Source organism: Heterodontus francisci, chromosome 18 (assembly GCF_036365525.1).
Source record: "Heterodontus francisci isolate sHetFra1 chromosome 18, sHetFra1.hap1, whole genome shotgun sequence".
NCBI classification, from domain to species: Eukaryota; Metazoa; Chordata; class Chondrichthyes; order Heterodontiformes; family Heterodontidae; genus Heterodontus; species Heterodontus francisci.
Genome location: NC_090388.1, coordinates 71,248,307 through 71,275,905, shown reverse-complemented (window position 1 = coordinate 71,275,905; position 27,599 = coordinate 71,248,307). Strand labels below are relative to the sequence as shown.

General features: G+C 38.1%; 1 protein-coding gene across 16 annotated transcripts in view; it reads right to left on the bottom strand.

The window, feature by feature from the left end:
- Positions 1–27,599, bottom strand: part of prickle1b (prickle homolog 1b) — a 493,868-nt gene that overhangs the window by 300,736 nt on the left and 165,533 nt on the right. The window lies entirely within an intron of this gene.

Below are 27,599 nucleotides of genomic sequence, written 5' to 3'. Positions count from 1 at the left end.
AGTTTATTACCAAAAGATCAGTGCCGATACCAACCATTTTATTACCAAAAGATCAGTGCCTATACAAACCAGTTTATTATCAAAAGATCAGTGCCTATACATACCAGTTTATTACCAAAAGATCAGTGCCGATACAAACCATTTTATTACCAAAAGATCAGTGCCTATACAAACCAGTTTATTACCAAAAGATCAGTGCCTATACAAACCAGCTTATTACCAAAAGATCAGTGCCTATACATACCAGTTTATTACCAGAAGATCAGTGCCTATACATACCAGCTTATTAGCAAAAGATCAGTGCCTCTACAACCCAGCTTATTATCAAAAGATCAGTGCTTATACATACCAGTTTATTACCAAAAGATCAGTGCCAATACATACCAGGTTATTACCAAAAGATCAGTGCCTATACAAACCATTTTATTACCAAGAGATCAGTGCCTAAACATACCAGCTTATTACCAACTCCAGGCGCGTATCCATTGTCTCTCGAGATAAGGAGGCCCAAAAGAAGAAGAAAGAAAAGTGCCTATACAAACCAGCTTATTACCAAAAGATCAGTGCCTATACATACCAGGTTATTACCAAAAGATCAGTGCCTATACAAACCAGTTTATTCCCAAAAGATCAGTGACGATACAAACCAGTTTATTGCCAAAAGATCAGTGCCTATACATACCAGTTTATTACCAAAAGATCAGTGCCTATACAAATCAGCTTATTACCAAAAGATCAGTGCCGATACAAACCAGCTTATTACCAAAAGATCAGTGCCTATACATACCAGTTTATTACCAAAAGATCAGTGCCTATACATACCAGTATATTACCAAAAGATCAGTGCCTATACAACCCAGTTCATTACCAAAAGATCAGTGCCTATACAAACCAGCTTATTATCAAAAGATCAGTGCCTATACATACCAGTTTATTACCAAAAGATCAGTGCCTGTACAAACCAGTTTATTACCAAAAGATCAGTGCCTATACATACCAGTTTATTACCAAAAGATCAGTGCCTATACATACCAGTTTATTACCAAAAGATCAGTGCCTATACAAACCAGCTTATTACCAAAAGATCAGTGCCTATACAAACCAGCTTATTACCAAAAGATCAGTGCCTATACATACCAGTATATTACCAAAAGATCAGTGCCTATACATGCCAGCTTATTACCAAAAGATCAGTGCCTATATATACCAGTATATTACCAAAAGATCAGTGCCTATACATGCCAGCCTATTACCAAAAGTTCAGTGCCTATACAAACCAGTTTATTACCAAAAGATCAGTGCCTATACATACCAGGTTATTACCAAAAGATCAGTGACTAAACATACCAGCTTATTACCAAAAGATCAGTGCCTATACATACCAGTTTATAACCAAAAGATCAGAGCCTATACATACCAGCTTAATACCAAAAGATCAGTGCCGATACAAACCAGTTTATTACCAAAAGATCAGTGCCTATACATATCAGTTTATTACCAAAAGATCAGTGCCTATACATACCAGCTTGTTAGCAAAAGATCAGTGCCGATACAAACCAGTTTATTACCAAACGATCAGTGCCTATACATACCAGTTTATTACCAAAAGATCAGTGCCTATACAAACCAGCTTATTACCAAAGGATCAGTGCCTATACAAACCAGTTTATTACGGAAAGATCAGTCCCTATACAAACCAGCTTATTACCAAAAGATCAGTGCCTATACATACCAGTTTATTACTAAAGGATTAGTGCCTATACATACCAGTTTATTACCAAAAGATCAATGCCTGTACAAACCAGCTTATTACCAAAAGATCAGTGCCTATACATACCAGTTTATTACCAAAAGATCAGTGCCTCTTCATACCAGTTTATTACCAAAAGATCAGTGTCCATACAAACCAGCTTTTACCAAAAGATCAGTGCCTATACAGACCAGCCTATTACCAAAAGATCAGTGCCTATACATATCAGCTTATTACCAAAAGATCAGTGCCTATACAAACCAGCTTATTACCAAAAGATCAGTGCCTATACATACAGGTTTATTACCAAAAGATCAGTGCCTATACAAACCAGCTAATTACCAAAAGATCAGTGCCTATACATACCAGCTTATTACCAAAAGATCAGTGCCGATACCAACCATTTTATTACCAAAAGATCAGTGCCTATACAAACCAGCTTATTATCAAAAGATCAGTGCTTATACAAACCATTTTATTACCAAAAGATCAGTGCCTATACAAACCAGTTTATTACCAAAAGATCAGTGCCTATACATACCAGTTTATTACCAAAAGATCAGTGCCGATACCAACCATTTTATTACCAAAAGATCAGTGCCTATACAAACCAGTTTATTATCAAAAGATCAGTGCCTATACATACCAGTTTATTACCAAAAGATCAGTGCCGATACAAACCATTTTATTACCAAAAGATCAGTGCCTATACAAACCAGTTTATTACCAAAAGATCAGTGCCTATACAAACCAGCTTATTACCAAAAGATCAGTGCCGATACATACCAGTTTATTACCAGAAGATCAGTGCCTATACATACCAGCTTATTAGCAAAAGATCAGTGCCTCTACAACCCAGCTTATTATCAAAAGATCAGTGCTTATACATACCAGTTTATTACCAAAAGATCAGTGCCAATACATACCAGGTTATTACCAAAAGATCAGTGCCTATACAAACCATTTTATTACCAAGAGATCAGTGCCTAAACATACCAGCTTATTACCAACTCCAGGCGCGTATCCATTGTCTCTCGAGATAAGGAGGCCCAAAAGAAGAAGAAAGAAAAGTGCCTATACAAACCAGCTTATTACCAAAAGATCAGTGCCTATACATACCAGGTTATTACCAAAAGATCAGTGCCTATACAAACCAGTTTATTCCCAAAAGATCAGTGACGATACAAACCAGTTTATTGCCAAAAGATCAGTGCCTATACATACCAGTTTATTACCAAAAGATCAGTGCCTATACAAATCAGCTTATTACCAAAAGATCAGTGCCGATACAAACCAGCTTATTACCAAAAGATCAGTGCCTATACATACCAGTTTATTACCAAAAGATCAGTGCCTATACATACCAGTATATTACCAAAAGATCAGTGCCTATACAACCCAGTTTATTACCAAAAGATCAGTGCCTATACAAACCAGCTTATTATCAAAAGATCAGTGCCTATACATACCAGTTTATTACCAAAAGATCAGTGCCTGTACAAACCAGTTTATTACCAAAAGATCAGTGCCTATACATACCAGCTTATTACCAAAAGATCAGTGCCTATACATACCAGTTTATTACCAAAAGATCAGTGCCTATACATACCAGTTTATTACCAAAAGATCAGTGCCTATACAAACCAGCTTATTACCAAAAGATCAGTGCCTATACAAACCAGCTTATTACCAAAAGATCAGTGCCTATACATACCAGTATATTACCAAAAGATCAGTGCCTATACATGCCAGCTTATTACCAAAAGATCAGTGCCTATATATACCAGTATATTACCAAAAGATCAGTGCCTATACATGCCAGCCTATTACCAAAAGTTCAGTGCCTATACAAACCAGTTTATTACCAAAAGATCAGTGCCTATACATACCAGGTTATTACCAAAAGATCAGTGACTAAACATACCAGCTTATTACCAAAAGATCAGTGCCTATACATACCAGTTTATAACCAAAAGATCAGAGCCTATACATACCAGCTTAATACCAAAAGATCAGTGCCGATACAAACCAGTTTATTACCAAAAGATCAGTGCCTATACATATCAGTTTATTACCAAAAGATCAGTGCCTATACATACCAGCTTGTTAGCAAAAGATCAGTGCCGATACAAACCAGTTTATTACCAAACGATCAGTGCCTATACATACCAGTTTATTACCAAAAGATCAGTGCCTATACAAACCAGCTTATTACCAAAGGATCAGTGCCTATACAAACCAGTTTATTACGGAAAGATCAGTCCCTATACAAACCAGCTTATTACCAAAAGATCAGTGCCTATACATACCAGTTTATTACTAAAGGATTAGTGCCTATACATACCAGTTTATTACCAAAAGATCAATGCCTGTACAAACCAGCTTATTACCAAAAGATCAGTGCCTATACATACCAGTTTATTACCAAAAGATCAGTGCCTCTTCATACCAGTTTATTACCAAAAGATCAGTGTCCATACAAACCAGCTTTTACCAAAAGATCAGTGCCTATACAGACCAGCCTATTACCAAAAGATCAGTGCCTATACATATCAGCTTATTACCAAAAGATCAGTGCCTATACAAACCAGCTTATTACCAAAAGATCAGTGCCTATACATACAGGTTTATTACCAAAAGATCAGTGCCTATACAAACCAGCTAATTACCAAAAGATCAGTGCCTATACATACCAGCTTATTACCAAAAGATCAGTGCCGATACCAACCATTTTATTACCAAAAGATCAGTGCCTATACAAACCAGCTTATTATCAAAAGATCAGTGCTTATACAAACCATTTTATTACCAAAAGATCAGTGCCTATACAAACCAGTTTATTACCAAAAGATCAGTGCCTATACATACCAGTTTATTACCAAAAGATCAGTGCCGATACCAACCATTTTATTACCAAAAGATCAGTGCCTATACAAACCAGTTTATTATCAAAAGATCAGTGCCTATACATACCAGTTTATTACCAAAAGATCAGTGCCGATACAAACCATTTTATTACCAAAAGATCAGTGCCTATACAAACCAGTTTATTACCAAAAGATCAGTGCCTATACAAACCAGCTTATTACCAAAAGATCAGTGCCTATACATACCAGTTTATTACCAGAAGATCAGTGCCTATACATACCAGCTTATTAGCAAAAGATCAGTGCCTCTACAACCCAGCTTATTATCAAAAGATCAGTGCTTATACATACCAGTTTATTACCAAAAGATCAGTGCCAATACATACCAGGTTATTACCAAAAGATCAGTGCCTATACAAACCATTTTATTACCAAGAGATCAGTGCCTAAACATACCAGCTTATTACCAACTCCAGGCGCGTATCCATTGTCTCTCGAGATAAGGAGGCCCAAAAGAAGAAGAAAGAAAAGTGCCTATACAAACCAGCTTATTACCAAAAGATCAGTGCCTATACATACCAGGTTATTACCAAAAGATCAGTGCCTATACAAACCAGTTTATTCCCAAAAGATCAGTGACGATACAAACCAGTTTATTGCCAAAAGATCAGTGCCTATACATACCAGTTTATTACCAAAAGATCAGTGCCTATACAAATCAGCTTATTACCAAAAGATCAGTGCCGATACAAACCAGCTTATTACCAAAAGATCAGTGCCTATACATACCAGTTTATTACCAAAAGATCAGTGCCTATACATACCAGTATATTACCAAAAGATCAGTGCCTATACAACCCAGTTTATTACCAAAAGATCAGTGCCTATACAAACCAGCTTATTATCAAAAGATCAGTGCCTATACATACCAGTTTATTACCAAAAGATCAGTGCCTGTACAAACCAGTTTATTACCAAAAGATCAGTGCCTATACATACCAGCTTATTACCAAAAGATCAGTGCCTATACATACCAGTTTATTACCAAAAGATCAGTGCCTATACATACCAGTTTATTACCAAAAGATCAGTGCCTATACAAACCAGCTTATTACCAAAAGATCAGTGCCTATACAAACCAGCTTATTACCAAAAGATCAGTGCCTATACATACCAGTATATTACCAAAAGATCAGTGCCTATACATGCCAGCTTATTACCAAAAGATCAGTGCCTATATATACCAGTATATTACCAAAAGATCAGTGCCTATACATGCCAGCCTATTACCAAAAGTTCAGTGCCTATACAAACCAGTTTATTACCAAAAGATCAGTGCCTATACATACCAGGTTATTACCAAAAGATCAGTGACTAAACATACCAGCTTATTACCAAAAGATCAGTGCCTATACATACCAGTTTATAACCAAAAGATCAGAGCCTATACATACCAGCTTAATACCAAAAGATCAGTGCCGATACAAACCAGTTTATTACCAAAAGATCAGTGCCTATACATATCAGTTTATTACCAAAAGATCAGTGCCTATACATACCAGCTTGTTAGCAAAAGATCAGTGCCGATACAAACCAGTTTATTACCAAACGATCAGTGCCTATACATACCAGTTTATTACCAAAAGATCAGTGCCTATACAAACCAGCTTATTACCAAAGGATCAGTGCCTATACAAACCAGTTTATTACGGAAAGATCAGTCCCTATACAAACCAGCTTATTACCAAAAGATCAGTGCCTATACATACCAGTTTATTACTAAAGGATTAGTGCCTATACATACCAGTTTATTACCAAAAGATCAATGCCTGTACAAACCAGCTTATTACCAAAAGATCAGTGCCTATACATACCAGTTTATTACCAAAAGATCAGTGCCTCTTCATACCAGTTTATTACCAAAAGATCAGTGTCCATACAAACCAGCTTTTACCAAAAGATCAGTGCCTATACAGACCAGCCTATTACCAAAAGATCAGTGCCTATACATATCAGCTTATTACCAAAAGATCAGTGCCTATACAAACCAGCTTATTACCAAAAGATCAGTGCCTATACATACAGGTTTATTACCAAAAGATCAGTGCCTATACAAACCAGCTAATTACCAAAAGATCAGTGCCTATACATACCAGCTTATTACCAAAAGATCAGTGCCGATACCAACCATTTTATTACCAAAAGATCAGTGCCTATACAAACCAGCTTATTATCAAAAGATCAGTGCTTATACAAACCATTTTATTACCAAAAGATCAGTGCCTATACAAACCAGTTTATTACCAAAAGATCAGTGCCTATACATACCAGTTTATTACCAAAAGATCAGTGCCGATACCAACCATTTTATTACCAAAAGATCAGTGCCTATACAAACCAGTTTATTATCAAAAGATCAGTGCCTATACATACCAGTTTATTACCAAAAGATCAGTGCCGATACAAACCATTTTATTACCAAAAGATCAGTGCCTATACAAACCAGTTTATTACCAAAAGATCAGTGCCTATACAAACCAGCTTATTACCAAAAGATCAGTGCCTATACATACCAGTTTATTACCAGAAGATCAGTGCCTATACATACCAGCTTATTAGCAAAAGATCAGTGCCTCTACAACCCAGCTTATTATCAAAAGATCAGTGCTTATACATACCAGTTTATTACCAAAAGATCAGTGCCAATACATACCAGGTTATTACCAAAAGATCAGTGCCTATACAAACCATTTTATTACCAAGAGATCAGTGCCTAAACATACCAGCTTATTACCAACTCCAGGCGCGTATCCATTGTCTCTCGAGATAAGGAGGCCCAAAAGAAGAAGAAAGAAAAGTGCCTATACAAACCAGCTTATTACCAAAAGATCAGTGCCTATACATACCAGGTTATTACCAAAAGATCAGTGCCTATACAAACCAGTTTATTCCCAAAAGATCAGTGACGATACAAACCAGTTTATTGCCAAAAGATCAGTGCCTATACATACCAGTTTATTACCAAAAGATCAGTGCCTATACAAATCAGCTTATTACCAAAAGATCAGTGCCGATACAAACCAGCTTATTACCAAAAGATCAGTGCCTATACATACCAGTTTATTACCAAAAGATCAGTGCCTATACATACCAGTATATTACCAAAAGATCAGTGCCTATACAACCCAGTTTATTACCAAAAGATCAGTGCCTATACAAACCAGCTTATTATCAAAAGATCAGTGCCTATACATACCAGTTTATTACCAAAAGATCAGTGCCTGTACAAACCAGTTTATTACCAAAAGATCAGTGCCTATACATACCAGCTTATTACCAAAAGATCAGTGCCTATACATACCAGTTTATTACCAAAAGATCAGTGCCTATACATACCAGTTTATTACCAAAAGATCAGTGCCTATACAAACCAGCTTATTACCAAAAGATCAGTGCCTATACAAACCAGCTTATTACCAAAAGATCAGTGCCTATACATACCAGTATATTACCAAAAGATCAGTGCCTATACATGCCAGCTTATTACCAAAAGATCAGTGCCTATATATACCAGTATATTACCAAAAGATCAGTGCCTATACATGCCAGCCTATTACCAAAAGTTCAGTGCCTATACAAACCAGTTTATTACCAAAAGATCAGTGCCTATACATACCAGGTTATTACCAAAAGATCAGTGACTAAACATACCAGCTTATTACCAAAAGATCAGTGCCTATACATACCAGTTTATAACCAAAAGATCAGAGCCTATACATACCAGCTTAATACCAAAAGATCAGTGCCGATACAAACCAGTTTATTACCAAAAGATCAGTGCCTATACATATCAGTTTATTACCAAAAGATCAGTGCCTATACATACCAGCTTGTTAGCAAAAGATCAGTGCCGATACAAACCAGTTTATTACCAAACGATCAGTGCCTATACATACCAGTTTATTACCAAAAGATCAGTGCCTATACAAACCAGCTTATTACCAAAGGATCAGTGCCTATACAAACCAGTTTATTACGGAAAGATCAGTCCCTATACAAACCAGCTTATTACCAAAAGATCAGTGCCTATACATACCAGTTTATTACTAAAGGATTAGTGCCTATACATACCAGTTTATTACCAAAAGATCAATGCCTGTACAAACCAGCTTATTACCAAAAGATCAGTGCCTATACATACCAGTTTATTACCAAAAGATCAGTGCCTCTTCATACCAGTTTATTACCAAAAGATCAGTGTCCATACAAACCAGCTTTTACCAAAAGATCAGTGCCTATACAGACCAGCCTATTACCAAAAGATCAGTGCCTATACATATCAGCTTATTACCAAAAGATCAGTGCCTATACAAACCAGCTTATTACCAAAAGATCAGTGCCTATACATACAGGTTTATTACCAAAAGATCAGTGCCTATACAAACCAGCTAATTACCAAAAGATCAGTGCCTATACATACCAGCTTATTACCAAAAGATCAGTGCCTATACATACCATTTTATTACCAAAAGATCAGTGCTTATACATACCAGTTTATTACCAAGAGATCAGTGCCTATACATACCAGTTTATTACCAAAATATCAGTGCCTATACAAACCAGCTTATTATCAAAAGATTAGTGCCGATACATCCCAGTTTATTACCAAAAGATCAGTGCCCATACATACCAGCTTATTACCAAAAGATCAGTGCCGAAACAAACCAGCTTATTACCAAAAGATCAGTGCTTATACATACCAGTTTATTACCAAAAGATCAGTGCCTATACAAACCAGTTTATTATCAAAAGATCAGTGCCAATACATACCAGTTTATTACCAAAAGATCAGTGCCTATATAAACCAGCTTATTATCAAAAGATCAGTGCCCATACATAAAAGGTTATTATCAAAAGATCAGTGCCCATACATACCAGCTTATTAGCAAAAGATCAGTGCATATACAACCCAGCTTATTATCAAAAGATCAGTGCTTATACATACCAGTTTATTACCAAAAGATCAGTGCCGATACAAACCATTTTATTACCAAAAGATCAGTGCCTATACAAACCAGTTTATTACCAAAAGATCAGTGCCTATACAAACCAGCTTATTACCAAAAGATCAGTGCCTATACATACCAGGTTATGACCAAAAGATCAGTGCCTATACAAACCAGTTTATTACCAAGAGATCAGTGCCTATACATACCAGCTTATTACCAAAAGATCAGTGCCTATACAAACCAGTTTATTACCAAAAGATCAGTGCCGATACCAACCAGTTTATTGCCAAAAGATCAGTGCCTATACATACCAGTTTATTACCAAAAGATCAGTGCCTATACAAACCAGCTTACTACCAAAAGATCAGTGCCGATACAAACCAGCTTATTACCAAAAGATCAGTGCCTATACATACCAGTTTATTACCAAAGGATCAGTGCTTATACATACCAGTTTATTACCAAACGATCAGTGCCTATACATACCAGCTTATTACCAAAAGATCAGTGCCTATACATACCAGTTCATTACCTTAAGATCAGTGCCTATACAAACCAGCTTATTACCAAAAGATCAGTGCTTATACATACCAGTTTATTACCAAAAGATCAGTGCCTATGCAAACCAGTGTATTACCAAAAGATCAGTGCCTATACATACCAGTTTATCACCAAAAGATCAGTGCCTATACAAACCAGCATATTACCAAAAGATCAGTGCCTATACATACCAGTTTATTACCAAAAGATCAGTGCCTATACAACCCAGTTTATTACCAAAAGATCAGTGCCTATACAAACCAGCTTATTATCAAAAGATCAGTGCCGATACAAACCAGTTTATTACCAAAAGATCAGTGCCTATACATACCAGCTTATTACCAAAAGATCAGTGCCTATACATACCAGTTTATTACCAAAAGATCAGTGCCTGTACAAACCAGCTTATTACCAAAAGATCAGTGCCTATACAAACCAGTTTATTACCAAAAGATCAGTGCCTATACATACCACCTGAATACCAAAAGATCAGTGCCTATACATACCAGTTTATTACCAAAAGATCAGTGCCTATACATACCAGTTTATTACCAAAAGATCAGTGCCTATACAAACCAGCTTATTACCAAAAGATCAGTGCCTATACAAACCAGCTTATTACCAAAAGATCAGTGCCTATACATACCAGTTTATTACCAAAAGATCAGTGCCTATATAAACCAGCTTATTATCAAAAGATCAGTGCCCATACATAAAAGGTTATTATCAAAAGGTCAGTGCCTATACAACCCAGCTTATTATCAAAAGATCAGTGCCTATACATACCAGTTTATTACCAAAAGATCAGTGCCGATACAAACCATTTTATTACCAAAAGATCAGTGCCTATACAAACCAGTTTATTACCAAAAGATCAGTGCCTATACAAACCAGCTTATTACCAAAAGATCAGTGCCTATACATACCAGGTTATTACCAAAAGATCAGTGCCTATACAAACCAGTTTATTACCAAGAGATCAGTGCCTATACATACCAGCTTATTACCAAAAAATCAGTGCCTATACAAACCAGCTTATTACCAAAAGATCAGTGCCTATACATACCAGGTTATTACCAAAAGATCAGTGCCTATACAAACCAGTTTATTACCAAAAGATCAGTGCCGATAACAACCAGTTTATTGCCAAAACATCAGTACCTATACATACCAGTTTATTACCAAAAGATCAGTGCCTATACAAACCAGCTTATTACCAAAAGATCAGTGCCGATACAAACCATCTTATTACCAAAGGATCAGTGCCTATACATACCAGTTTATTACCAAAAGATCAGTGCTTATACATACCAGTTTATTACCAAAAGATCAGTGCGTATACATACCAGCTTATTACCAAAAGATCAGTGCCTATACATACCAGTTTATTAGCTTCAGATCAGTGCCTATACAAACCAGCTTATTACCAAAAGATCAATGCCTATACATACCAGTTTATTACCAAAAGATCAGTGCCTTTACAAACCAGCTTATTACCAAAAGATCAGTGCCTATACAAACCAGTTTATTACCAAAAGATCAGTGCCTATACATACCAGGTTATTACCAAAAAATCAGTGACTATACATACCAGCTTATTACCAAAAGATCAGTGCCGATACATACCAGTTTATAACCAAAAGATCAGTGCCTATACATACCAGTATATTACCAAAAGATCAGAGCCTATACATACCAGCTTAATACCAAAAGATCAGTGCCGATACAAACCAGCTTATTACCAAAAGATCAGTGCCTATACATACCAGTTTATTACCAAAAGATCAGTGCCTATACATACCAGTTTATTACCAAAAGATCAGTGCCTATACAAACCAGCTTATTACCAAAAGATCAGTGCCTATACAGACCAGCCTATTACCAAAAGATCAGTGCCTGCACAAACCAGCTTATTACCAAAAGATCAGTGCCTATACATACCAGTTTATTACCAAAAGATCAGTGCCTATACATACCAGTTTATTACCAAAAGATCAGTGCCTATACATACCAGCTTATTACCAAAAGATCAGTGCCTATACAGACCAGCCTATTACCAAAAGATCAGTGCCGAGACATATCAGCTTATTACAAAAAGATCAATGCCTGCACAAACCAGCTTATTACCAAAAGATCAGTGCCTATACATACCAGTTTATTACCAAAAGATCAGTGCCTATACATACCAGCTTATTACCAAAAGATCAATGCCTGTACAAACCAGCTTATTACCTAAAGATCAGTGCCTATACATACCAGTATATTACCAAAAGATCAGAGCCTATACATACCAGCTTGTTAGCAAAAGATCAGTGCCTATACAAACCAGTTTATTACCAAACGATCAGTGCCTATACATACCAGTTTATTACCAAAAGATCAGTGCCTATACAAACCAGCTTATTACCAAAGGATCAGTGCCTATACAAACCAGTTTATTACGCAAAGATCAGTCCCTATACAAACCAGCTTATTACCAAAAGATCAGTGCCTATACATACCAGTTTATTACTAAAGGATTAGTGCCTATACATACCAGTTTATTACCAAAAGATCAATGCCTGTACAAACCAGCTTATTACCAAAAGATCAGTGCCTATACATACCAGTTTATTACCAAAAGATCAGTGCCTATACATACCAGTTTATTACCAAAAGATCAGTGCCTATACAAACCAGCTTATTACCAAAAGATCAGTGCCTATGCAGACCAGCCTATTACCAAAAGATCAGTGCCTATACATATCAGCTTATTACCAAAAGATCAGTGCCTATACAAACCAGCTTATTACCAAAAGATCAGTGCCTATACATACAGGTTTATTACCAAAAGATCAGTGCCTATACAAACCAGCTAATTACCAAAAGATCAGTGCCTATACATACCAGTTTATTACCAAAAGATCAGTGCCTATACATACCAGATTATTACCAAAAGATCAGTGCCGAGACAAACCAGTTTATTACCAAGAGATCAGTGCCTATACATACCAGCTTATTACCAAAAGATCAGTGCCTATACAAACCAGCTTATTACCAAAAGATCAGTGCCTATACATACCAGGTTATTACCAAAAGATCAGTGCCCATACAAACCAGTTTATTACCAAAAGATCAGTGCCGATACCAACCAGTTTATTGCCAAAACATCAGTGCCTATACATACCAGTTTATTACCAAAAGATCAGTGCCTATACAAACCAGCTTATTACCAAAAGATCAGTGCCGATACAAACCAGCTTATTACCAAAGGATCAGTGCCTATACATACAGGTTTATTACCAAAAGATCAGTGCCTATACAAACCAGCTAATTACCAAAAGATCAGTGCCTATACATACCAGTTTATTACCAAAAGATCAGTGCCTATACATACCATTTTATTACCAAAAGATCAGTGCCTATACATACCAGATTATTACCAAAAGATCAGTGCCGAGACAAACCAGTTTATTACCAAGAGATCAGTGCCTATACATACCAGCTTATTACCAAAAGATCAGTGCCTATACAAACCAGCTTATTACCAAAAGATCAGTGCCTATACATACCAGGTTATTACCAAAAGATCAGTGCCCATACAAACCAGTTTCTTACCAAAAGATCAGTGCCGATACCAACCAGTTTATTGCCAAAACATCAGTGCCTATACATACCAGTTTATTACCAAAAGATCAGTGCCTATACAAACCAGCTTATTACCAAAAGATCAGTGCCGATACAAACCAGCTTATTACCAAAGGATCAGTGCCTATACATACCAGTTTATTACCAAAAGATCAGTGCTTATACATACCAGTTTATTACCAAAAGATCAGTGCCTATACATACCAGCTTATTACCAAAAGATCAGTGCCTATACATACCAGTTTATTACCTTAAGATCAGTGCCTATACAAACCAGCTTATTACCAAAAGATCAGTGCCTATACATACCAGTTTATTACCAAAAGATCAGTGCCGATACAAACCAGTTTATTACCAAAAGATCAGTGCCTATACATACCAGTTTATTACCAAAAGATCAGTGACTATACATACCAGCTTATTACCAAAAGATCAGTGCCTATACATACCAGTTTATTACCAAAAGATCAGTGCCTATACATACCAGTATATTACCAAAAGATCAGAGCCTATACATACCAGCTTAATACCAAAAGATCAGTGCCGATACAAACCAGCTTATTACCAAAAGATCAGTGCCTATACATATCAGTTTATTACCAAAAGATCAGTGCCTATACATACCAGCTTGTTAGCAAAAGATCAGTGCCAAGACAAACCAGTTTATTACCAAACGATCAGTGCCTATACATACCAGTTTATTACCAAAAGATCAGTGCCTATACAAACCAGCTTATTACCAAAGGATCAGTGCCTATACAAACCAGTTTATTACGAAAAGATCAGTCCCTATACAAACCAGCTTATTACCAAAAGATCAGTGCCTATACATACCAGTTTATTACTAAAGGATGAGTGCCCATACATACCAGTTTATTACCAAAAGATCAATGCCTATACAAACCAGTTTATTACCAAAAGATCAGTGCCTATACATACCAGTTCATTACCAAAAGATCAGTGCCTATACAAACCAGTTCATTACCAAAAGATCAGTGCCTATACATACCAGTTTATTAACAAAAGATCAGTGCCTATATAAACAAGTTTATTACCAAAAGATCAGTGCCTATACATACCAGTTTATTAACAAAAGATCAGTGCCTATACAAACCAGCTTATCAGCAAAAGATCAGTGCTTATACATACCAGCTTATTACCAAAAGATCAGTGCCTATACATACCAGCTTATTACCAAAAGATCAGTGCCTATACATACCAGCTTATTACCAAAAGATCAGTGCCTATACATACCAGTTTGTTACCAAAAGATCAGTGCCTATACAAACCAGCTTATTACCAAAAGATCAGTGCCTATACATACCAGTTTATTACCAAAAGATCAGTGCCTATACATACCAGCTTGTTACCAAAAGATCAGTGCCTATACATACCAGTTTATTACCAAAAGATCAATGCCTGTACAAACCAGCTTATTACCAAAAGATCAGTGCCTATACATACCAGTTTAATACCAAAAGATCAGTGCCTATACATACCAGTTTATTACCAAAAGATCAGTGCCTATACAAACCAGCTTATTACCAAAAGATCAGTGCCTATACAGACCAGCCTATTACCAAAAGTTCAGTGCCTATACAAACCAGTTTATTACCAAAGGATCAGTGCCTATACATACCAGGTTATTACCAAAAGATCAGTGACTATACATACCAGCTTATTACCAAAAGATCAGTGCCTATACATACCAGTTTATAACCAAAAGATCAGTGCCTATACATACCAGTATATTACCAAAAGATCAGAGCCTATACATACCAGCTTAATACCAAAAGATCAGTGCCGATACAAACCAGCTTATTACCAAAAGATCAGTGCCTATACATATCAGTTTATTACCAAAAGATCAGTGCCTATACATACCAGCTTGTTAGCAAAAGATCAGTGCCTATACAAACCAGTTTATTACCAAACGATCAGTGCCTATACATACCAGTTTATTACCAAAAGATCAGTGCCTATACATACCAGCTTATTACCAAAGGATCAGTGCCTATACAAACCAGTTTATTACGAAAAGATCAGTCCCTATACAAACCAGCTTATTACCAAAAGATCAGTGCCTATACATACCAGTTTATTACTAAAGGATTAGTGCCTATACATACCAGTTTATTACCAAAAGATCAATGCCTGTACAAACCAGCTTATTACCAAAAGATCAGTGCCTATACATACCAGTTTATTACCAAAAGATCAGTGCCTATACATACCAGTTTATTACCAAAAGATCAGTGCCTATACAAACCAGCTTATTACCAAAAGATCAGTGCCTATACACACCAGCCTATTACCAAAAGATCAGTGCCTATACATATCAGCTTATTACCAAAAGATCAGTGCCTATACAAACCAGCTTATTACCAAAAGATCAGTGCCTATACATACAAGTTTATTACCAAAAGATCAGTGCCTATGCAAACCAGCTTATTACCAAAAGATCAGTGCCTATACATACCAGCTTATTACCAAAAGATCAGTGCATATACATACCAGTTTATTACCTTAAGATCAGTGCCTATACAAACCAGCTTATTACCAAAAGATCAGTGCCTATACATACCAGTTTATTACCAAAAGATCAGTGCCTATACATACCAGCTTATTACCAAAAATATCAGTGCCTATACATACCAGTTTATTACCAAATGATCAGTGCCTATACATACCAGTTTATTACCAAAAGATCAGTGCCTATACATACCAGCTTATTACCAAAAGATCTGTGCCTATACAAACCAGTTTATTACCAAATGATCAGTGCCGATACATACCAGTTTATTACCAAAAGATCAGTGCCTATACATACCAGTTTATTACCAAAAGATCAGTGCCTATACATACCAGCTTATTACCAAAAGATCAGTGCCTATACTTACCAGTTTATTACCAAAAGATCAGTGCCTATACATACCAAATTATTACCAAAAGATCAGTGCCTATACATACCAGTTTATTACCAAAAGATCAGTGCCTTTACATACCAGTTTATTACCAGAAGATCAGTGCCTATACATACCAGCTTATTACCAAAAGATCAGTGCCTATACAAACCAGCTTATTATCAAAAGATCAGTGCCTATACATACCAGCTTATTACCAAAAGATCAGTGCCTATACATACCAGTTTATTACCAAAAGATGAGTGCCTATACATACCGGTTTTTTACCAAAAGATGAGTGCCTATACAATCCAGCTTATTACCAAAAGATCAGTGCCTATACAAACCAATTTATTTCCAAAGGATCAGTGCCCATACATACCAGCATATTACCAAAAGATCAGTGCCCATACAAACCAGCTTATTACCAAAAGATCAGTGTCCATACATACCAGCTTATTACCAAAAGATCAGTGCCTATACAAACCAGCTTATTACCAAAAGATCAGTGCCTATACTTACCAGTTTATTACCAAAAGATCAGTGCCTATACATACCAGCTTATTACCAAAAGATCAGTGCCTTTACTTACCAGTTTATTCCCAAAAGATCAGTGCCTATACATACCAGCTTATTACCAAAAATATCAGTGCCTATACATACCAGTTTATTACCAAAAGATCAGTGCCTATACATACCAGCTTATTACCAAAAGATCAGTGCCTATACATACCAGTTTATTACCAAAAGATCAGTGCCTATACAAACCAGTTTATTACCAAATGATCAGTGCCTATACATACCAGTTTATTACCAAAAGATCAGTGCCTATACATACCAGTTTATTACCAAAAGATCAGTGCCTATACATACCAGTTTATTACCAAAAGATCAGTGCCTATACAAACCAGCTTATTATCAAAAGATCAGTGCCTATACATACCAGCTTATTACCAAAAGATCAGTGCCTATACATACCAGTTTATTCCCAAAAGATCAGAGCCTATACATACCAGTTTATTACCAAAAGATCAGTGCCTATACATACCAGTTTATTACCAAAAGATCAGTGCCTTTACATACCAGTTTATTACCAGAAGATCAGTGCCTATACATACCAGCTTATTAACAAAAGATCAGTGCATATACAAACCAGCTTATTATCAAAAGATCAGTGCCTATACATACCAGCTTATTACCAAAAGATCAGTGCCTATACATACCAGTTTATTACCAAAAGATCAGTGCCTATACATACCAGTTTATTACCAAAAGATCAGTGCCTATTCAAACCAGCTTATTACCAAAAGATCAGTGCCTATACAAACCAGCTTATTACCAAAAGATCAGTGCCTATACATACCAGTTTATTACCAAAAGATGAGTGCCTATACATACCAGTTTATTACCAAAAGATGAGTGCCTATACAATCCAGCTTATTACCAAAAGATCAGTGCCCATACAAACCAGTTTATTACCAAAGGATCAGTGCCCATACATACCAGCATATTACCAAAAGATCAGTGCCTATACAAACCAGCTTATTACCAAAAGATCAGTGCCTATACATACCAGCTTATTACCAAAAGATCAGTGCCTATACATACCAGCTTATTACCAAAAGATCAGTGTCTATACATACCAGCTTATTACCAAAAGATCAGTGCCTATAACAAGGGTAATGCAATAATCATGGAGGACTTTAACTTCATTTTTTGATATTACATCATACTATCTTCATAATGCAATTTTAAAAAATTTGTTCTTGGGATGTGAGTGTTGCTACCAAGGCCAGCGTTTATTGCCCATCCCTACTTGCGCTTGAGAACATAGTGGTGGGCCACCTTCTTGAACCACTGCATGTCTATGTGGTGTTAGGGAGGGAGTCCCGGGATTTTGACCCAGTGACAAATATAATTCCAAGTCAGGATGGTGTGTGACTTGGAGGGGAACTTGCAGGTGATGGTGTTCCATACATCTGCTGCCATTGTAGAGGTTGCAGGTTTGGAAAGTGCTGTCAAAGAAGGCTTGGCGAGTTGCTACAAAGCATCTTGTAGATGGTGCACATTGCTGCTACTGTGTGCCAATGGTGGAGGGATTGAATGTTTAAGGTGGTGGATGGGGGGCCGATCAAGCAGGCTGCTTTGTCTTGGTTGGTGTCAAGCTTCTTGAGTGTGTTGCAGCTGCACTCATGCAGGCAAGTGGACAGTATTCCATTGCACTCCTGCCTTGTAGATGGTGGAGTGGCTTTGGGGAGTCAGGAGGTGCCGCAGAATTCCCAGCCTCTGATCTGGTCTTGTAGTCATAGTGTTTATATGGCCTGTCCAGTTAAGTTTCTGGTCAATGGCAACCCTCAGAATGTTGGTGATGGTGGAATTCAGATATTGTAATGCCATTGAATGTCAAAGGGAGATGGTTAGATTCTTCCTTGTTGGAGATGGTCATTGCCTGGCATTTGTGTGGCATGAATGTTACTTGCCACTTATCAGCCCAAGCCTGAATGTTATTCAGGTCTTGCTGTATGCAGGCACAGACTGCTTCAGTATCTGAGGAGTTGCAAATGGTTCCGAACTCAGCAATCATCAGCGAACATCCCCACTTCTGACCTTATGTTGGAAAGAAGGTCATTCATGAAGCAGCTGAAGATGGATGAGCTGAGGACACTACCCTGGGGAACTCCTGCAACAATATCCTGGGGATGGGGTGATTGGCCCCCAGAACCACAACATCTTCCTTTGTGCAGGGTGTGCCTCCAGCCAGTGGAGAGATTTCCCTCTGATTCCCCCCATTGACTTCAAATTTGCTTGGAGTCCTTGGTACCACACTCAGTCAAATGCTGCCTTGTTCTCAAGGACAGTCACTCTCACCTCCCCTCTGGAATTCAGCTCTTTTCTCCATGTTTGGACCGAGGCTGTAACGAGGTCTGGAGCTGAGTGGTCCAGGCAGAACCCAAATTGAGCAGGTCGTTGCTGAGTAAGTGCTGCTTGATAGCTGTGTTGATGACACCTTCCATCACTTTGCTGATGATTGAGAGTAGACTAATGGGGTTGTAATTGGCCGGATTGGATTTGTCCTGCTTTTTGTGTACAGGACATACCTGGGCATTAGTCCACATTCTCACAAGATGGCTGCGGTGTGGGGTTGGGTTTTCCGCCGGAGTTTCAGCACCGCTCGGCTGCTGTCAGCTGCGGCTGGTGCCGAGGAGCACCAGGGGGCACGTTTGTGAAAGATCCTGAGCTTTGTTGTTGCTATTCCTGGTGTAAATATCTGTATGTTGAACTGCTACCTGAAGGCGCAGCATCACAGTCATGAGAGGCAAGAGTTTGTTCCTTATGAGCACCTCCGCATCAGGAGCAAACCATTCCCTTGGGGTGATGGGAAGCACACTTTCTTCCACAATCCCCATACCAATCCTCTGCCCACAGGCTGGGAAGATGCAGAGGAACACTGAAATTTTGGAGCAGAGAAGACTGGCCCTGAGCTTCTGGACCATTCCTTCAAGCCTAACAGTTGTGTAAATGCGTGCATTATTTTAAAAGATAAAGACAGAAGAATTATGAAACAAGTGTTCACCTTTAATGAGGTAACACCGTAATAAATATACTGTGAAAAATTTTTTTAAAAATTGTTGGATAGATGTCAATGTTGTAGCTGTACTGAAACAGCTTGGTTAAGGGCTTGGTTAATGTTGAACTCAATCATATTACGCTCGCTATAAGATAAATGTTCATGCACCCTTAGGCTCATTACTCATTATTAAATCTGGAATGGCCTGCCCCCTTGTTTGCCAAGATTATAACGCATTGTTTCGCAAAACTATCCTGAACACACTCAAGAAATTTGCTACCTTTCTGACATGAGTTTATCTGATTATCTCAATCTATGTGGAAGTTAAAATCCACCCCCCCCCCCCATTAAAACCACTCTGCCTTTACTACATGGTGGTCTAATCTCTGCACTAATACATTCTGCCACTTCTACCAGAGGGTTTTTACACAACTCCCACTACAATATTAAATCCTTTTCTATTGCTTAATTCGCCCAAAAAGTCTTTACTGCCTGGGTACCTCTCCTTATATCATCTCTTATCATAGAGGTAATTTAATCATTAGTCGTTAATGCTACTCCTCCCTCTCTGCCAGATTCCTTGTCCTTCCTGTGGACCTTATAACTTGGTAAATCCAGTTCCTAGTCCTGACTGACAGCAGCCATGTCTCAGTGGTGGTTATGATGTTATATCCTCCAAGTTCAATTTGTTCCTGCAATTCATTCAGTTTGTTCCTTATACTCCATGTTTTTGTATAAAGAATACATACTTGGGCCACACACCCTAACCTGTCTTTTTGCTTTAACGCTTTTCTCATACATTTCTCACTTTTCTGTCCTGATTTAATTACTTTACACATTTTAGTCTCCAGCTCACACTCCTGCTAAAAGACTCTGACCCAGAGAGATTTGAGGTGGTTACACCTACTGCAGATGTATTCGCTCAGTACAGTCTTGCTGTCCACAATCTCTCACATATTGCAGTCCAGATGTACAACCTGCTCTGCCATTTTTAAATCTACATTTATTTATAGTTATAGATAACATTTACTTATTGATTCTTTTTAACTTTAAGGCTATTTAACTGTTTAGCTAACACTAAACACAAGCACTAACAACTAAACAAAGAACACTTACTATTAAAAACATTAGCCAATAAACGTAATGCTTATCTGTAACATACCCACCTAGCTTTACACTATGAGCTGACTATGACATCTCTTTTTGAGCTTTTAACCTCTGTTGTCTGGTTTAAGCTACTCTGCTTCTCCTGATAGACTCTGCTGCTGTTTGCTCTTGCATGCTGTTTAAATCTTCTGCTCTACTTACTGCCTGAAGCTTATACATACCGCCAAAAGTGTTAAAGGCAAGAAGAAGCACTTTGTTCTCCCTCTGCATTGAATTTCTACACCCACCAAATTCTAAACTTCCTCCTCTGTTCCACGATGCACTGAGTTAATGTTGTGATTTGTGGTTACACTCTGGGGAAAAGTGATCATAATATGATAGAATTTCATATTGAGTTTGAGAGTGATGTGGTTAAGTCTGAAACTAAGGACCTAAATTGAAATAAAGCCGATTACGTAGGTACGAAGGGCGAGTTGGCTAAGATGGATTGGAAAATTAGATTAAAAGATATGATGGTAGATAAGCAGTGCTGAACATTTAAAGAAACAATCCATAATTCTCAATGAACATACATTCCCTTGAGGAATAAAACTCCTTGGGAAAAGTCGTCCAAACGTGGCTAACTAGAGATGTGAAGGACTATATTATAGTAAAGGAAAAGGGTGTAACTAGTAGGGTAGATAAAAGGAAAACCAGTATATTTGAATTTTCAAAAGGCATTTGATAAGGTGCCAGGTTGTTACACAAGATTAGTGTTTATGGGATTGGAGGTAATATGTTAGCTTGGATTGAGGATTTGCTAATGGAAAAAAAGTAGAGAGTAGGAATAAACAAGTCAGTTAAATTACAACTTAGCAAGTTGTAATTAGTATGGTGTCGCAAGGATCAATACTTGGGCCTCAGCTATTTACAATCTATATCAATGACTTAGAGGAGGGAACCAAGTGTAATGCATCCAAGTTTGCTGATGATACAAAGCTAGGTGGGAAATTAAGCTGTGAGTAGACATAATGGGACTGCAAAGGGATATAGATGGGTAAGTGCATGGGTAAGAATATGGCAGATGGAGCATAGTGTCTGGAAATGTGAAATTATTCCACTTCAGTAGGAAGAATAGAAAAGCAGAATTTTTTTTTTAAAGTTAAGAGATTAGTAAATGTTCATGTGCAGAGGGATTTGTGTCTCCTTGTACAAAAAACCCCATAAAGTTAACATATTGGTACAGCAAGCAATTAGGAAGGCAAATCGTAAGCTCACCTTTGATGCAGGGGGTTGCAATATAAGCGTAAGGAAGTCTTGCTGCAGTAATAACAGGGCTTTGGCGAAACCTCACCTGGGGTACAATGTACAGTTTGGTTCTACGTAAGGAAGGATATACTTGCCTTAGAGGGGTCGTAACGAGGATTCACTAGATTGATTTCTTTGACAAAAGGATTGACCTTTAAGGAGAAATTGAATAAAATGGGACTTTCATCTCTGGAGTTTGGAAGAATGAAAGGTGACCACATTGAAAAGGTTAGATGCCAAGAGGTCGGTTCCCCCGGCTGGAGAGTCAAGAACTAGGATCATACTCTCAGGCAAGGGGGTCAGCCATTTAGGACTGAGAATGAGAAAACATTTCTTCACACAGAGGTTGTGAATCTCTGGAATTCTCTCCCCAAGGGGCTGTGGATGCTCAGTCATTGGGCATATTCAAGATTGAGAGTGATAGATTTTGGACACCTAGGGAATCAAGGGATATGTGGATAGGATCGGAAAGTAGAATTGAAATAGAAAATCAGCCATAATCTTATTGAATGGCGGAGCAGGCTCAAGGAGCCATTTGGCCTATTTCCACTCCAAATTCTTATATTCTTATCTTCTGAATGTTGAACCTGGAAATTGGAATCTCCTGCCAAGAACACCCCTCATAAATATTTCTATAGGCACTAAAGGAAGCTTTACATTGGCAGAGTGCCATTGATGGCACATTCTCACTGCAGTATTCTGTATTCTGTCAACTAGTCTTCTGTATAAATGACTGGGAACTGCAGACACTTGATGGTATCAGAAGCCCATGGCATCATGGATCTTTTGCGCTACCATTGGGTCTCCAGTCAAAACTAAAAGTACAGAGGTGGATTCCTTTCCCTCTGGCTATGAGGCATTCTGCCAGATGCACATAAGGTAAATAAGGAAGAGCATGTTTGGAGATCAGGACCTTTCTTTGAGCTCCATCACTCGGTGAACCAATGTTAGAACATCAGAGTGCCGTTACACCGAGTGATGCTGCGGTTAGAATACAATGTTAGGGCCAATTTTAAACCCTTCTCCCAATTCCCACTGAGAATGTGACATGTGTGGGGCTGGGGTGGGGTGATTAAAATATTGGCAGTGTAGCACACACCTTCTCCATTCCTCTCGCATACTACGTTTCATTTTAACAGGGATGTTTTTGATACCATATTGGGCCATCGCTCCAAGCAGGCAAAGTCCTCATCAACATGCAGAAGTCATTGCCAGATGGTCACTTAAATCCCGATTTGATCTGAATGGAAATTGCGGCCTTCCTCATCAGTGAGCACAAAATTCACAGCTCACTTTTATTCTATTCTATTAGAAATAAATCCCACCATGTTCAAAGTCATGTTTTATTGGGAGCTAAATAAATGTCTTTAACATAGAAAGAAAGATAGAGTGAAATATGGTAATTTGATGGTGAAATTATATTGGATCTTCTTAATTTCCCAGTGTTTTGAATCTGTTTTCTCGCCTTTTCTAGGACATGATATGGCTCCTGATGGTTATGCAGTGTCTGAATAGTGATGCATAAGGTTTCATGACTGTCTTAATAGACCAGTTGATCTTTTCACATCTGGCATTTCCATATGCCCATTATGTTCCCTGAAGCTTCATTGTTAAGTTCACTGCCCAATGTGGAACTGACCGACCGACTAGAAAAGTGCCTGGTGTTCACTCAATGAATCTCATTCATTGTGGCAGTTGTAATTCTATAACTTGCATCAATGACCCAGGACTGCAGAGGGGAAAAAAATCTGCTGGGTTCCTCTGCTGTTGATCACTGAGAGCTTAGGAAAGTGCAGGCAGATTTGGTTAAGCTGTGATGCCCCCCACCTCCCCGCCACCATCCATGGTCGAATAGCTCAGCAACGTATGATGAGCAAGCTCCTACATTTGGAACCAGTTGGTAACTGGAAAACTGCTGGTATCTGTAAACTTGCTCTCAAGCAAGAGACAGGAGACGACAGAAGAAAGCTGGGGGTGTAAAGGAAGGGCTGGTGTCAACAGTAAAGACGCAGTAACCATAGGAGCTGAATATCATAATCTAGAGAGATACTTGAAATATGTAAATACTGAAACTTATCTGGGTAGAGTTCTGAGTTCAAGAAATAAGAGTTTGAAGCCGTCACGAGCCAGTAATTATCACAGAGGAGAGATCTTTGAAAGACAACTATCTGTGTCTGAGATGGTGACAGAAAGTTAAAAGCAGTAATCATGTGCAATTTGAGGGAAAGAGTAAAATCTTGTTTCGTGTGTTTGATGTTGGTGTCTGTGGTTGCTGCATTTCATGGTGGAGGTGGGTAGGGTGGGGTCATGGATGGTAGAGGAAAATATATACACCAATTCAGCTGTCATGTAAACTCTTAAGAGGGCAAAATTCCTTACAGAACCACCACTTTCTTTCTTGAATTTGCACTGTCCTTTTCAATATTTATAAGAAGATAGATTCCCATCTTTACATTTACATAGTAGATCCTTAGATTTAAAGGAACATACCATTAAAATTTGCCCTACTCATCAATGAAATTGGTAACAATCTTGAGTGAAATTCTGTGCAATGCTGAGGGAGTGCGGCACTGTTGGAGGTGCTGTCTTTCAGATGAGACTTTAAACTGAGGTCGTATTTTCCCTGTCTGTATAATTGCCCACAGCGCTATATGAAGAAGAACTGGACAGTTCTCTCCATGTCCTGGCCAATATTTATTCCTCAATCAACAAGACTAAAAGAGATTATCTGGTCATTTATTTCAGTGTTGTTTTTGGGAGCTTGACTGCCACGTCTCCTATATTACGACAGTGACTACACTTCAAACATTGGCTGTAAAAAGCTCTGGAGCATCATGAGGTTGTGAAGGCTGATATATAAATGCAAGTCCTACTTTTTTTTAAATCTCAAGGATTATTTTGGAGTGGCATCCTATAACCAATCTCCACCACCTCCCACCCCCAATTTTTGAAGCATAATTTTTAAACTGAAAATTTTGTTTAATTGTCAATTGTCTCTGCGAGTATAATTCCCTTTCCTCATAAAGACATTGACTGATTCTGGGCATCCAGTTCATTAGGCGTTGATCACACAGAAGTATCTCCTTTAGTTGCAAGCCTTGACAATGAGTATTAGCAGATCCTTTGACCATGGAGACATCACAGCTGAGCCTGTATTCATCCCACATTCATACAGCCAACAGGATTACTGGATAGTGATCAGCAGCTGGAACATTAGTCATTTATCTACTCTCTAAGCTAGGGTGACAAAGCCCATTGTAGAATCCCTTCTTGAGGTTCATCTGAAATGAGTTAACTCAGCATTGGCTGGAGATTGAATCAGGGACCTTTGTGTTCTGTATGGCTGTATAAATAGGGGAAAGCAATCAGGGGAACTTTCTTTGCTTTCTAAGTCTCTTAGCACTGGTCAAGTGAATATGTACACAAGCTGTTCCTTGGCCTCAGAAACCTGCAACTAGGTAGAACAACAAGGGTGGGCCACAGTAGCCATTTATTGATGTAAGTGTGACAGAGTCCTGAGGTGTTGGGATCGTCATAACGAAATCCAGTTGGAACCATAAAACCATTGATGTCTATAACACAGAATGAGGCCATTCAGTCTATTGTACCTGAACTGACTCTTTGCTATAGCAAGCTAAATCCAATCCCATTGTCGTAATCTTTCTTTGTACCCCTCTGCTTCAAGTATTTATCTAATTTATGTTAAAAGATGTAACAGTCTCTATCTCAATCACTCCCTGTGACAAATTATTCCATGCACCAACAATTTCTGCTGACTTTTCCCCTCACTCTCTTAGTGGCAATTTTAAATGAATTATCCTTCATCAATGACTCCTCAATAGAGGAAATAGGCATTTCCTCTTCACTTTATCAAAATTCTATATAATTAAAAAACATTTAAAATCTCCTCTTATCCTTGTGTGCTCAAGTGGAAATAGTCCTCTAATATTTTAAATCTTTCCTTACATATTTAGTTTCCTATCCCTGGGATCATCCTGGTGAACCTATGGTGTACACACTCTATGGCTTTAATATCCTTTCTACAATTATAGAGAAACAGAGGCACTCTTGTACTGATCATGCTCCATTGTCCATTGTCATCGTACTCCCATCATCAATGGCCTTCACAGGAGTGGAGAACACAGAGCTGTTTCCTACTGGCTGGCTGATGGGGCTAATGAGGACCTGGTAAATGTATGGAGCAGAATGATCCCAAAGCTCATGGGCCTTCACTTTAGTGCTGTTCTTCTCGAGCCCCAGACCCAAAGAGCAAACACAGCAGTGTAATAACAGCAGGTTCTCACATAAACAAATTCTCGTTGCCAGGAAACTTGTAGGGAAGACTGAAGGACCCCTCCAATGTTGGGTAAGGTGCCTATTTATATCCTGTCAGTACCAATATCTACCAGAGTATGTCTAGAAAGCAGAGTTTATCGGCTGGAATTATACCAAATCGAATCAAAGGGAGTCCGTGCTACAAAGTCTGCTTAGGACATTAGTCATTTTGATGCCAGTTATACATCGTAAAATACAATACAATGACTTTATGATACCACTGTATAAATATTTATTTTTATTTATTTAGAGATACAGCACTGAAACAGGCCCTTCGGCCCATCAAATCTGTGCCATCAACCACCCATTTATACTAATCCTACACTAATCCCATATTCCTACCAAACATCCCCGCCTGTCCCTATATTCCCCTACCACCTACCTATACTAGGGGCAATTCATAATGGCCAATTTACCTATCAACCTGCAAGTCTTTTGGTGGTGGGAAGAAACCGGAGCACCCGGCGAAAACCCACGCAGACACAGGGAGAACTTGCAAACTCCACACAGGCAGTACCCGGAATTGAACCCGGGTCGCTGGAGCTGTGAGGCTGCGGTGCTAACCACTGCGCCACTGTGCCACTCTGCCGCCCTAATATTTAATTC